The sequence below is a fragment of the Mustela erminea genome, chromosome 16 (assembly GCF_009829155.1).
Source record: "Mustela erminea isolate mMusErm1 chromosome 16, mMusErm1.Pri, whole genome shotgun sequence".
Classification (NCBI taxonomy): Eukaryota; Metazoa; Chordata; class Mammalia; order Carnivora; family Mustelidae; genus Mustela; species Mustela erminea.
In genome coordinates this window covers 24,725,654-24,738,133 of record NC_045629.1, presented here as the reverse complement: position 1 = coordinate 24,738,133, position 12,480 = coordinate 24,725,654, and positions in this window count along the sequence as shown.

Below are 12,480 nucleotides of genomic sequence, written 5' to 3'. Positions count from 1 at the left end.
CCTTCTCCATCTTACTTAAATCCCGCTTACTCCCTGAAGTAACTTTCTTGACTACTGTAAGCAGGAGAGCTTTTGTTCTCTCCTAAACTATACCACATTATCTGCTACTCTTTTTTCCTAGAAAATGGTAGCATTTAGAACAGGCATACTTTCATCTATCATATATTACACTGGATTTCTAATGTAATATATGTATTAAATGCTATTTCACAATTACTTTTCTTTTTCTTTTTTTTTTTTTAAAGATTTTATTTATTTATTTGACAGAGAGAGATCACAGTAGACAGAGAGGCAGGCAGAGAGAGAGAGAGGGAAGCAGGCTCCCCGCCGAGCAGAGAGCCAGATGTGGGACTCGATCCCAGGACCCTGAGATCATGACCTGAGCCGAAGGCAGCAGCTTAACCCACTGAGCCACCCAGGCGCCCCTCACAATTACTTTCAAAGAGAGTTTCAGAGGACATCTGTTTCTCTAATTAGATGATAAGCAACTTGAGAGAAAGTTGGTAAAGAAAAAATTGAGAATCACTAGCTTTGAAATTACAATAATCTATAAAGTTCAAAACAATCCCAGCACATTGTCATGAGAATGGGGAAGTTACCTAGCTTCCCTAAGCTTCAGGTTTCTTGTTTGCAAAAAGGAAGAGAATATAACTATCCTGAAAGTATATTAAAGGTTAATTAAGATAATATTTTGTAAAGATGGCAACCACAGAAGTAATATAAGTTACTCTCAGTAAATGTAAGTTTTTCTTTTCCCTTTGTGTTCTCTAAGTAGCTTACTCACAGTGGAGACTTGGTCAAAATTTTTGTAACAATTTTAAATTTTTAACATTTCTTAGGAAAAAAGTTGCTAGACCAAAAGTGCATGCAAGATGATAGAGAGTAATAATGTTGACAATGCCGGCTGGTGCAACCCTGAGGAGGGTGTGTATTGCCAGGCTATGGGCTGTTTTTCTCACTTAATCTGAAATATGAGACACTGAAACACTTGACCTGAGAGTCCTGTGAACTATTGCTCTCTTTTTAACCTGCCTCCCTAGTAATATGTGGGTAAGAACCACAGGGAAGAAGAGGTGCTAGATATTTGTAAAAGTATGCACTTGGTTTCAGAAGGCTGGGTTGAATTTCTGGCTTTGACAGTCAATAGTTATGTGACCTTAGGCAAATCTCTTTACCTTTCTGAGCTTCTGTTTCCTTACCTGTAAAATAAGATTAATAATTTTCATCTCTTGGAATTTTTTTGAAGATCAAATGTGATTAAATATATAAAATAGAATTCATAAGACACAGGGCGCCTGGGTGGCTCAGTGGGTTAAAGCCTCTGCCTTTGGCTCAGGTCATGATCTCAGGGTCTTCGGATTGAGCCCCGCATCGGGCTCTCTGCTCAGTGGGGAGCCTGCTTCCCCCTGTCTCTCTGCCTGCCTCTCTGCCTACTTGTGATCTCTCTCTCTCTGTCAAAGAAATAAATAAAATATTTTTTAAAAAAGATATGAAGTGCCACATGAATATAAAATATTAAAAGTGACATATGTGTCCTGTTTCTTAGATGATAGTATTCTTTAGATTTGGGGAGATACACTATATGGTTTACAAGTCTCCACGCACACACAAAATAAGATGCAGGTCTATGTTTATGGTGGGATGGGAGTTTAACAACTAAGTAATGGTGGGGTGAATTCCCATTTCCAAGGAGGGCTATAGGTACAAAGAAAATCACAGTACCAAATGCAGTGAACCCTGGAGGATGGGTGCATTTAACTGATAGTTGTCCCTTTTTCTTTCTTTGGTCTCAGTGCTGCCAGATTTCAAAATCAGGTGGAAATGCCATAAAACAAAATAATGTAATTTGACTGCTTACTAAATGTATAAGACAACATTGACCACTGGAAAAAAAGTAATAGCATTACATCAAATGAAACTAAATCCAGACAGCAGAAAACTCAATAGACTGTTGCAGAACAAAAACATGCATTGTGCTTGGAGCCCAAAGGACCAACAGGGTCATGGTATTGTGGAAGCCCCCAGGTGGAGACAATGCTGTGTTTCTGTATTCAGAAATGGGAATATACCCTGTGAGATGCAAAGGTAATTAGGCCCTAAACCTTATATGGCTTTATGGAGCAAAGATAATTCAATTCAAATTCAGAAATCAACAATCTGAAAATACCCACAAATTGTAAACAGAATTAAGGAATAAGTCATAATCAGTAATATTATGTTTCTTGGTATCATTTAGCAGCATTCATCATTGACTTTCTGGTTGCAGAAAAAAAAAGATTATGTTTCTTTGGTAACAATAAGTAACACAAAAGCAGTATTACATAAATCAGCTTATAAATTTCTGGATTGGAATGTTGATTAAGTATACAGGATACTTAGAAGACAACTCAGCTAAGTTAATATCACTAGCCTTTTACTGAAAATGAACTCAGAACATAAGGACATGAAAAAAGTTTACTCAAAAGTCTAGCTTTGATTATATAGTTTAATTATTTCTGGCTTGTATTAAGCCTTCAGGCTTGACAGTCTTCCCATTTAAGGTTAAAAAAAAAAGAAGAAGAAGAAGAAAAATCAAATACATATTACTTTTAATTAAATTTCTGGTATCAAAAGATATTGCACAGTTTCCATTGATAAAATCAGCCCCAACAGGGCTTTTGCCTTTTCAGTCAATCATTAGTTTCATGGTGTTTCATGATATATATATATTTTTAATATTAGGATCTATAGTGCTTGATTAGGCAGTAGGATTTCACTGTTTCTAAGTTACAACAGCATAAAAAGAAACAAGTACCCATATAGGGTTCAAACTCTTTGTTGGAATTGTATGGTAGTCTTTTCTTGATAATATAATATGCTTGGTTACTTAGTTGCAGAACTCTAAAGTTTGTGAGAATGAGTTGTTTTTATTTTTATTTTTTTTAAAGATTTTATTTATTTATTTGAAAGACAGAGATCACAAATAGACAGCAGAGAGGCAGGCAGAGAGAAAGGAAGGGAAGCAGGCTCCCTGACCCTGGGATCATGACCTGAGCTAAAGGCAGAGGCTTTAACCCACTGAGCCACTCAGGTGCCCCGAATGAGTTGTTTTTAAATACCATAACCAATCTTTGGATCTCTTAACAGATCAGATGCCTATAACTTACGTTTGAAGCTTTATCTGTAATTTAAAACATCAACAAGGCACCTGGGTGGCTCAGTCCTTAAGCATCCCAAGGTCCTGGGATCCAGGGGCTCCCTGCTCAGCAGGAAGCCTGCTTCTCCCTCTCCATCTCCCCCTGCTTGTGTTCCCTCTCTCACTGTCTTTCTGTCAAATAATAAAATCTTAAAAAACAATAAAGTGAAACATCAGGAAAAAGGCCATCTTGAAATTCTTAGGTCTTCAATAGGTAGATCTTATTTTAAGAGCCCATGCTAAATTCCTATGAACTTTTGAGAGAAATGGAACAAGAATCAGGTTGTCATTAGACTTCATACTGGCAAAAAGTCTTCAGATTTCTGAATAAAAGCTATCTTAAACCTAGAATTCTCTACTCGGCTAAATTACCAATAATATCTGAGGGAAAGTTAAAAAGATTTTTAGATTTTTAAGAAGTCAAAATATTTTCTTTTCCTTTATTGTTTTAAAATATTCTAAGTAGCTTACTTTATTTTTTCCATATAATTGTAATTGTTTATTATGGTAAAATAAACATAATATACAATTTATGATTTTAACCATTTTTAAAAAGATTTTATTTATTTATTTGACAGAGAGAGAATATAAGCAGGCAGAACAGCAGGCAGAGGGAGAGAGAGAAGCAGGGTCCCCATGGAGGAGGGAGCCCAATGTGGGGCCATGGACCATGACCTGAGCTGAAGACAACTGCTTAACTGACTGAGCCACCTAAGCGCCCCTGATTTTAACGGTTTTTAAGTGTATAGTTAAGTGGCATTAAGTACATTCAATTGTTCGCAACCATCACTATTATTCATCTCCAGAACTTTCTCATCATCCCAAACTGAAACTCTATAACATTAAGCAGCAAATACACATTGCTCCCTTCCCTCAGACCCTGATAACTACTATCCAACTTTCTACCTTTATGAATTAGACTATTCCAGGTACGTTATAGAGGAATCATACAATATTTGACCTTTGTATTTGGTTTATGTTACTTGTTTTCAAGGCCCATCCCTGTTGTAGCATGGATCAAAATGTCATCTCTTCAAAAAAAAAAAATGTCATCTCTTCAATGGCTGAATAATTTTCCATTGTATGTATATATCACATTTTGTTTATCCATTCATCTGTCAATGGAAGTTTGGATTATTTCTACCTTTTGGCTATTGTGAATAATACTGCTGTGAACATTGGTGTACAAATATCTGTTTGAGTCCCTGATTTAAATTCTTTTGAATAATACCCAAAAGTGGAATTTCTGATATATGTTTAATTTTATTAAGGAGCTGTCATACTGTTTTGCACAGCAGCTGCACTATTTTACATTCCCACCAGCAACGCACAAGCATTCCAGTTTCTCTACATCTTCACCAACACGTGTTACTTTTGGATTTGTTCATAATAACCATCCTAGGGTATGAAGTGGTATAACATTGTGGTTTTGATTTTCATTAATACTTAGTGATGTTAAGCATCTTTTCCTGTGTTTATTGAGCATTTATGTATTTTCTTTAAAGAACTGCCTATTCAAATTCTTTGCCTATTTTTTCTCCAGTTTGGAATATAAGGTTTTATTATAACTCTTTGGTTTTGTCTGTTTTTTTTTTTTCTTTTGCCTATTTTTTTTTAAATTGGGTTGTTTTTGTTGTTGAGTTGTAGGAGTTCCTTATATATTATGGATATTAATACCTTATCAGATGGTTTGTAAATATTTTCTCCAATTGTGTGGGTTGCCTTTTCAATCTGTTGATAGGGCTCTTTGATATTCTAAAGCTTTTGATTTTGATGGTGTCTATTAATTTTTTTGCCTATATTTTTGATGTCTTTCCAAGTTCAATGTGATGAAGATTTCCTTGTATGTTTACTTCTAAGAATGTAATAGTTTTAGCTCTTATGTTTGGGCCTTTGATTCATTTTGATCCAGTAATTTTTGCATGTAATATAAGGTAAGGGTCCAAGTTCATTTTTAGCATGGAATATCCAGTTTTCCTAGCACTATTGGTTAAAAAGACTATCCTTTTTCCATTGCATGATCTTGACACCCGTGTTAAAAATAATTTGACCATGTATGTAAGGGTTTGTTTGGGGCTCTCTCTTCTATCCCTTTGGTCTGTGTCTGTTTTTATAATGTTCACCAATTTTTAAAGTGATTTATAGAAGTGTTCCAACTAAACCAAGAAAAAAGACAAGGGAGGCTTTAGGAGATAGACATGCCAGACCAGAAGATCAATGGTATGGAATCCCTAAATCACAATTTTACTGAGACATAAAGAATAACTAGTCCACATATGAGCAAGGGACCAAGGTCTCCCAATCCAAACTTGGGAAGAGAAGGAGATTTAATTGATTAAAGAGAACGAGAGTTTTGATAAGCTTGGCAATATGGTAAAGACATGTGGTAGAACAGAAAAAGGAGAATCCATTTGAACCTGACTATAGGAATGTTTCCTTTGAATGGCAAAGTGCTCATGACATTGGATCTGTATAAAAAATATAATCCAGTCATACACGTTGGCTCTACAGGAGACAAAATTTACATATTCATAATACTGTAAATTTTAAATTGTTCACTGAACTTTCAGTTACAAAAATTAACTCATGGACAAATCAGAGACTTAATGGTTCTACAAGAAAGAATGTAAAGGTTTTCCACCTTTATAACATAAAAGGTATGAAATAAGGAGATGGGTTGGAGTTGAAGAGATGGATAGAAAACTGGTGTATTGGTGTCTTGATCATTTATAGTGGAGGTCAAGAGATTGATGGCTGTGGTTGTTGGGTTAGGAAGTAGAGATTTAATGAGTTGTTTACAATTGCAGAGGCATCCAGTAGAAGAAGTGTTAATAGTGACAAAGGATGGGGAGGTAAGGAAAAGGGGAAGGTGAAGTAGCGAGATATAGGTGAGATAAACGCTCATCTATCAGTAGGATGTCAGTAGACACTGTCTAAAACTATCATGAAAACAAACTCTAATGAGCAATGAGCAATAGTGAGCAAGTTAAGAGATTGTTGAGGCATCACAAAGGAACTAGAAGCAAACATTTTTAAGGGTTGTGTCTAAAGAGCAAACTGGTGGGTTGGAAAGATACAGCAGCAGACTCCTCAGTCTATTTGACTTTGCAACCACAGGCATATTTTGTTTTGACATTGTAAAGTGAAATACAAAGTGCAATGACAAAAAGAAATTGTGAAATCAGATTAGAATTCATAAATCAGAATAATTTGGGATACTGATTTGATTACAAAATATTACTCAATTTACTAGAGATTCAGTGATGGACATTTTTTAAATAGTGAGGGTGCCATCTGCATTTCATCATTAGTCCTGGATCATAAACTGCTTGATAAAGAAGGTCTTCAAGCTAGAAAATGAAAGAAGTAGAGTTATTAAATATTCATCTTAAAGTGTGTCTGAAATGAAAATGTGAATCATTTGCTTAAATGTTTTTCTTGAAAAATTCAATTCATAAATAACTGATTTATAAAGTGAAGGCAATTAAAAATGCTGATATTATGTCTGTGTCTATAAACAGCAAAACTTCACTAATCCAGATCTCATATATCTGACCCCTTAATCTATCCTTGGAAAACACACAAGAATCAGGATGTAAATTACAAACTTCTTAAAAGATAAAAACTCGGGACGCCTGGGTGGCTCAGTTGGTTAAGCAGCTGCCTTCGGCTCAGGTCATGATCCCAGGGTCCTGGGATCGAGTCCCACATCGGGCTCCTTGCTCGGCAGGGAGCCTGCTTCTCCCTCTGACTCTGCCTGCCATTCTGTCTGCCTGTGCTTGCTCTCCCTCTCTCTCTCTCTGTCAAATAAATAAATAAAATCTTTAAAAAAAAAAAAAGATAAAAACTCCTTAGTATCCCAAATCTATGAAGAACTTATAATACTCAACACCCCCAAAATGAATAGTCCAATTAAAAATGGGAAGAAGGGGCACCTGGGTGGCTCAGTGGGTTAAGCCTCTGCCTTCAGCTTAGGTCATGATCCCAGGGTCCTGGGATCGAGCCCCACATCGGGCTTTCTGCTCTGCAGGGAGCCTGCTTCCTCCTCTCTCTGCCTGCCTCTCTGCCTACTTGTGATCTCTGTCTGTCAAATAAATAAATAAAATCTTAAAAAAAAAAATGGGAAGAAGACCGCAGGAATAGACAATTTTCCAATGGAGACGTGCAGATGGCCAACAGACACATGAAAAGTTCCTCAGCAGCACTCATCATCAGGGAAATACAAAACAAAACCATAATGAGATATCACCTCATACTTATCAGAATATCTAAAGTCAACAACACAAGAAACAACAGATATTGGTAAAGATGTGGAGAAAGGGGAACCCTCTTGTACTCTCTTGCACTGTTGGTGGGAACGCAAACTGGTGCAGCCACTCTGGAAAACAGTCTGGAGGTTCCTCAAAAAGTTAAAAATAGAACTACCCTAAGATCCAGCAATCACACTACTGCGTATTTACCCAAAGAATACAAAAATACTAAAAGAGATACATGCACCCCAATGTTTATAGCAGCATTAACTACAATAGCCAAATCATGGAAACATATATATATATAATATTTATATATATATATATATATAAATATTAGTCAGCCATAAAAAAGAATGGAATCTTACCATTTGCAACAACATGGATGGAGCTAGAGAGCATTATGCTAGATGAAATAAGTCAGTCAGAGAAAGACAAATACCGTATGATTTCACTCATATGAGGAATTTAAGAAACAAAACAAAAAAATGAGCAAAGGGGGCAATAAAGAGAAAGAGGCAAACAAAGAAACAGACTCTTAACTATAGAGAACAAAGTGATGGTTACCAGAAGGCAGGTTGGGGGGTGGGGATGTGTTAAACAGGTGGTGGGGATTAAGAAGTGAATGTATGTGGTGAATACTGGGTGATGTATGGAAGTGTTGAATCACTGTATTATGCATCTGAAACTAATATTACACTGTATATTAACTAACTGGAATTTAAGTAAAAACATTTGAACTTCCACATATCAGTATTTACCAAGACAGCTCCTTCTGCTCCTCCTGTTGGATATATTAATAGATACTGACATCAGTATATACACACAATCCCAAATTTGGGGGAGGAGTAGCCAATCTCTATGTACAGAGTTTTTTAGTAAGTAGGCAGAAAAAGAAATATAATAGGAGGTACTTCACAGCATCAAGAATGAGTTTTAAAAGCAAGGGAAGAGACATTAAAAAAAAAAACTCAAATGATAAAGTAAGCACAAAAGCTTTAAAAAAAAAAATAGCAGTTGGAAGCCATTTAGTTTGCTAACAAACTGTCCCACATACCAGAAACCCCAGAGAGCTGGTGGAGCTTCAAAATTGCTACCTATATGTAGATGACTTTCAAGAATGGATTTCTAACAGACCATTCTTCTGCACTCTGGACATACTTATTCAGCTATGCTGGATGTCTTCCAACTTCTCTTCCTCATTCTCTTCTGGAAGCTACAACTCGTCCTGATTTCCTGTCTCAGTGGCATGACTCCTGTGCACTTATCCACACTACTCATATCTGCTGGATTTTATACACAGTTTCTTCTACTTGTGTTGTCTTCCTTTTGCACAGATCCCAAGCTGTGGGAAATGCCTGGCCAATACCTACTCATTTTCAAGACCCAATAGTGGAAGCATCAGCTTGCTGGACTAAGGTTTCCTGTCCTTTCTGGGTCTCAAAAGGTGGCTCATTGCACTCTGTTTAGACAGACATTTCTTGCAGTGTTTATAGCATGTTATCACAGGGCAAAGAAAGGGAGAGAGAGAACCTTCAAGCAGATTCCCCACTGAGTATGGAGTCTGTTGTGGGGCTTGATATCGGTCTGTATCCCAGGACCCTGAGATCATGACCCAAACCCAAACGAAGAATCTGATGCTTAACCAACTGAGCCACCCAGGTACTCCCAGTCTGTATCTTAATTGCCATTGGTGCTTCACCCCAGACTCTCACAATGTCCTCTATAATAGTGTTTACTGAGCAAATGAGTGAGTTATAGAGAAGTTATGAAGTTATTTTTAATAAGAGCAAAGAATAGTAACAGGCAGTTCTCAAAGTAGAAAACACAAATGTCCGATGAACATACAAAAGATGTTCAGATTTGTACCTTGTTAAGGAAATGCAACCCCCCCCCCAAAAAAACCAATAATTTAGAATGCCAAAGATGGAAAATATTGATAGTTTCTGGGCTGACCAGGATACGTGAATCCAGCATTCTCAAACATAATTGTTAGGACTATAAAATATTATAGCTATTATTGCAAGCAATTTCATAATAATTATGAAAATATAAAGTGTATATATTCTTTAACCCCAAAGTCAACTTCTGGGAATATATCTGACAAAAATAAGAGGGTAGCAACTTATTAGAGAATTGTTTTAGTAGCAATTTCTGCCCAAACAAACAACAAATACACCAACAAATGAAAATGTTCCTGGAAATCTAATTAATATGGTAATCAGTGGGTAAAATTAAGATACATTCATGCTGTGAAAAAATACAAAGAATGAAGTAAATCTATGTGCATTGACTGGAAGAAATTATCCAGGGGTGCCTGGGTGGCTTAGTCAGTTAAGCATCTGCCTTTGGATCATGTCTTGGTCTTGGGATTGGCCCTGTTGTGGGGCTCACTGCTCAGTGAGAGAGAGCCTGCTTCTCTCTCTCCCTCTGCACCCTCCTGCCCCACTTGTGTGCGCTCTCTCTCCCTCTCAAATAAATAAGTAAAATATTTTAAAAAAAGAAATTGTGTGTAATATGCTGAGTCAAAAAACCTTCCAGAATGTGTATTCTTGCACAAGCAAAAGAAAATATGGAAAGATAAAATTGCCAGGGGAGAAGGACAGAAGATAGATTTGCTTTGTATACTTATACATTATTTGAATTGTTTTTTAATATTTTTAAATTAAGAACTTTAACATATGGAAAGGTACAGAAAATATAACTGATACCTCTTTTTCCATCACTTAGATATATCAAATGTCAATACTTTAACATATTTCCTGCACTTTTCTTTTTACCAAAGAATTTAAGTGTCATAGAGTTAAAGCCATTTACCCATGTTCCTGTCCCCACTCTTCCTCCCAATCTCCCCAGAGAAAACCACTATCTTAACATAGGGATAAATCCTGCCAGTGCATGATTTCATAGTTCACCTGGGCACACATGCTTTCATAGACATCCCAGATCTCTTTTGGTATTTAAGTTTACATAAATGGTATCATTTTTACCTATGGTTCTATTTTTTATACTCAGCATTCCTTTCCAGCTTGACCAATGTTGATGTCGTTAATTCATTTTAATTGCCTATAATATTCTGTTTTATAGGCTTACCACAATTTACTTACTCTGCTCTTGATGGAGATAAATGACTTAATGAATATGTTGTCTACCTCTCTTGTGCATGTGCCAGAGTCTCCCTGGGTTACGTAGCAAGAAGCAGAATTGTAGGATCACAGAACATTTCTATTGGATTGATCAAGTTTTCTTTATTCCTCACCATTTTACCCATCAACTGATTGAGAGTTACAGATTCTTTTCTTATTTATTTAATAATTATCCTTAAACTCTTGATGTGCATTCCTTTTTTAGAATAATATGTGAAGATGAAAATTTATTACTTTTTAAAAAATAATTGATAATGGCTACAGTATCATTTGTTAAATAATCTTCCCCTTCTCTGTTGCTTTATTATAATGCTTTATTTAAAATCTTCTAATTCATTTGATGTATTCTGTTTTTTTTTGGTTTTTTTTAAAAGCTAACTATTTTAGTTCATAGGCCTGTTTCTTCATTCTATGTCATCATTTTACCATGTGTAAATGTATTGCAGCTTTATAGCATGTTTTAATGTTACTTATAGTTGCAACTGGCTCCTCAAGCTCCATCATATCAGCCTTGCTTTAAAAATATAATTTTAGCTGTTCAACTGGTTTAATCTTTTAATCTTCCACATATTGTCTTTGAGAAAATAGCCATCAGCCCAAATGTTCCTTTGCTGATAATCTATCTTTTACCTCTGGGTGAATTTTAACAATCTTCTCATTGTTTATTATGTTTCGCACTTTTACTATGATTTTTTCCAGGTGCAAATTTATTTTTGTTCATTCCAATGAGACTAGGTGTTTTTTCGTTAATCTGTGGATTTCTATTTTATTTAAGTTTGCAGTATTTATCAGTTATCATATCTCTTAATATTCCTGTTCATTATACACTCTCCTTCTTGATTCTTTACTCCTTGTCTCTTAACAGCTGTTTCATATTCTTATCTATTTTTCTCAATTTGCTGCATTACAATGAATTTTCTTAGAAACATATTACATTTTATTAATTCTCTCTTCTACTGTATCTTACCTAAAATCTGATTTATTCCAAAGTTTTTAATATCAAATAGTTGAAATTTTAATTTCTGGATATTCCTTTTTATTTAAGAAAATATGTTTTATTTTCTTAGAACATCCTGTTTTTGCCTATAATGTTTCCATTTAAAAAGCATTTTTAACATTGTAGATACAACTACTTTTGTGACTTTTTTTTTTTTTTTAAAGATTTTATTTATTTATTTGACAGAGAGAAATTACAAGTACACTGAGAGGCAGGCAGAGAGAGAGAGAAGGAAGCAGGCTCCCCGCTGAGCAGAGAGCCCGATGCGGGACTTGATCCCAGGACCCTGAGACCATGACCTGAGCCAAAGGCAGCGGCTTAACCCACTGAGCCACCCAGGCGCCCACTTTTGTGACTTTATATATACTAATGTTCTGAAAGTCTAATCTGTCTCTTTCTCCTGTCTGTTGACTTTTGCATAAGGTGGATGATTTCCTTGTACATCTTGTAATTTGGGAAAGTGAGTTTATCTTCAAAGGGGATCATTTTTTCGTGAGAACCACATATCCTTTGGCTTGAAGCATGATCTAGAGAGGCTGTGAATTTGCTTCTGCCTGATGTCCCAGTTGTTAGCCCATATCTGGGCTAGTTGTTGGCATTAACTTCTTATTCTGATGACTCCCTTACTATGCATTTGGTAAGATTTACAGGTACATGGCTCAGACTTCTATTTCCTTTCTCACCCACAGCTTTTTATCACTTCCCTGGACAGACGTATTGGGAGAACAAGTTTTTCAAGTTCTTTTCTTTTCTTTTTCTTTTTTCTTTTTTTTTTTTAAATCATTTATTTATTTATTTATTTATTTTGCTTTCCAGTGCTCAGTTACGTGTAGGTGTCTCAGTTGTAGCTAAACACAGTGAATGGATGGAGTCCCAAAGTAACACCTTCTGTCCTGGCATGTCAGTTAAAAC